The following is a 2,895-nucleotide window of genomic DNA, read 5'->3' on the forward strand; positions in this document are numbered from 1 at the left end:
GGGTGGCTGGGTGATAGACATTGGGGAGGGTATGTGCTATGGTGAGCGCTGTGAATTGTGTAAGACTGTTGAATCACAGAACTGTACCTCTGAAACAATACATTATATGTTAAAAAAAAAAAGGTAGTAGGAAGGGAAAAATGAAGGGGGGGAAATCGGAGGGTAGACGAACCATGAGAGACGATGGACTCTGAGAAACAAACTGAGGGTTCTAGAGGGGAGGGGGTGGGGGGATGTGTTAGCCTGGTGATGGGTATTAAAGAGGGCACGTACTGAATGGAGCACTGGGTGTTATACGCAAACAATGAATCATGGAACACTACATCAAAAACTAATGATGTAATGTATGGTGATTAACATAACATAATAAAATAAAAAAAATAAAGTAAAAAAACACATTATATTTAAGGATAATTTAATACACATGCATGCTAAAATAAACATAAATTATGATTCTTTTGAGTGCAAACAAGTGGTTACCCAAAGGAGAAACAAGACCTCCTTAATAGTTGTAATAAAACCTATCCCTGCAAAGTTAGGAGGTATTACACAAAAGTATTTATATTGTGTTCTTCTACTACTCCTCCTGCTTGCTTTTAAAGAATCAGAATTTAAACAGAATATGAAAAAATCAATTATAAATAAATATAAAAATATGCCTGTATAAGATTTTTATTGAAGACATGATTATCATCGTATAAATGCCTAAATGTGAGACCATAAATAAAGTAAAATGTTGAAGGACTCCGTTTTCTCAATTTTAGAAAAAGGGAATTTTCTGAAGACAAATGTTTGAAGTTAAAGTACAAAGACGTCACTGATTTCACACACTGGTATCATCAACAGATCGTGATGATTTCATCACAAGAATCCAGCTTTCTTGATTCCAGGAGACTAACCATACAGAAGGTTTTACTCGTTCAATATGTCTGTGAAGATCTGAAACCCTGAAACTGGTACATTTCTTCTAACCATAAAGGCGCAGGCAAGGTAGAGATTATGGAGTCAGCCTGAATGAGTTGGTGATCTTTACTAAAGGCATCTGAAAACATCTGATGGAGGCTTCAGGTAGGAATGTGAACATTTGCTAGTGTATATAGAGGTGTTAGGCTTGACACAAGATAAGGCACTTCAGGAAAAGTAACTAAGTTTAGGCTGATTTCATTAAGGTCCAAAGGGACCCTTCAAGTCTTGCAGAGCTTCTTAGGTTCGGCAGCAAATTTGCCACAATGGGGTTCATTGCATCCAAGGGCTCCTGGTGCCACTTTTCAAAAAGCCCTGGTACTTGAAGTAAGCAGACTCTTTGGCTTTATTGTTGTACTCAGCTTTCCAGAATTCACCATGAGGTCAATCTTGCTAATGATGTCAAATAAAGATTAGTTGTCAGTGGGCACCACACAGTCTGCATGCTCATTAAGTCCCTTCATTGCCGAGATGCTATTATAAGGCAAGGTTATGACATCATCCTCTTCAGAAGGATAAATTGAAGTCATGAATCTGTATAGTTCCGGGAATTCACCCTCAAGCACCTTCAAGAGAAATGTGCCAAGTCCAGATCCTGTTCCTCCTCCCGTGGAATGTATAATAAAAAAACACTGTAAACAATCACAGGGCTCTGCCAACTTTCTGAGCTTCTCTAGAATCTGTTCTTCATAAAGACTGCCAAAAACTTGGTGACCCACAGCCCAATTATTCCTTGAGCCAGAAATATCAGTGATGAGCTCCTTGCTATCAAACACATCTCTCAATGGGCCCTGCAGAATTTCATTTACTACTCTTTGCTCCATGTCAATCAAGATAGCTGATGCATTCAAAGAACAAATTTTCCCTTTGGAAATACTGTCACTGTCACCAGCACTCTGGTATCCACATTTCTAAGGAAGCTGTTTATTGCCTCATTATAAATTCCTTTCTGGCTGGCCTTGGCATGCTCCCTTAGTGCCAGATCCCGGAAGCAGCAGCCCATCTGGTGTCCACACCAGCTGACCAGTATGACCACCACCGACTGGATCATGCTGCGGCATGGCGAGATCAGGGCACTGGGGAACCCGTGCCTGGTTTCCTACTTCCAGCCTGGCCCAGCCCACCAGCAGCAACCATACTTCTTTTGTCTCTGCTGTAATGCCTAAGGAATCCTTCTCAACTTGTAGCATTGGAAAGTGAGCCATAGGAACAGAATAATGAGAGAAAAATCAAAGGAAGATATTATTTAGAGAAAAGAGGTCTTAAAAGATTGTCTATAGGTGAAGACTTGGAGACCAGAGAGTTAGTGATTTGTCCAAGATCATGCAGTCAATTAGTGGCTGAGCCCATGCTGGAATATAAATCTTCTGACACCAAAATTTGGGGCTCTTTCCACTTTAGAGGTGACACGACTGCATAATGAATAGGTCAGTTCTTTCTTAGATGGACCTGACTCATTCTAAAGACCATCTGCCCCCATCCCTTCTCCCCACACAGCTTCTGTTCAAGTATCTGGCCAGACATTGTCTTAGTCAGTTTGGGCTGCTATAACAGAGCACCATAGACTGCGTGGTGTGAACAACAAACATTTATTTCTTATGGTTCTGGAGGGTGGGAAGTCCAAGATCAAGAAACCAGCAGACCTGGTGTTTGGTGAAGGCCCTTCTGGTTTGCAGACTGTCTTGTATCCTCATGTGCAGAGACAGATTGTCTCCCTCCAGTATCTTCTTTATAAGGAAATTAATCCCAGCATGAGAGCCCCTCTCTGATTATCTGATTACCTTCCAAAGGCCTCACTTCCAAATACAATCACACTGGGGATTAGACTGGATGAATGGCCAAGTACTGAATATACCTTACAATAAACAGCAGAAATGACAATAGCAACGATGCTACCCTCTAGTGGCAGAGCATGGCAACACAACTCATAAG

The 2,895-nt window shown here is 41.1% G+C and overlaps 1 pseudogene; it reads right to left on the reverse strand.

Annotated features, from left to right (window-relative positions):
* Positions 1–823: 823 nt before the first annotated feature.
* Positions 824–2,014, reverse strand: LOC118017317 (annotated as a pseudogene).
* Between the last annotated feature and the right edge of the window lie 881 nt (positions 2,015–2,895).

This window comes from Mirounga leonina, unplaced genomic scaffold, assembly GCF_011800145.1.
Source record: "Mirounga leonina isolate KUSES-001 unplaced genomic scaffold, KU_Mleo_1.0 Mir_169, whole genome shotgun sequence".
Lineage (NCBI taxonomy): Eukaryota > Metazoa > Chordata > Mammalia > Carnivora > Phocidae > Mirounga > Mirounga leonina.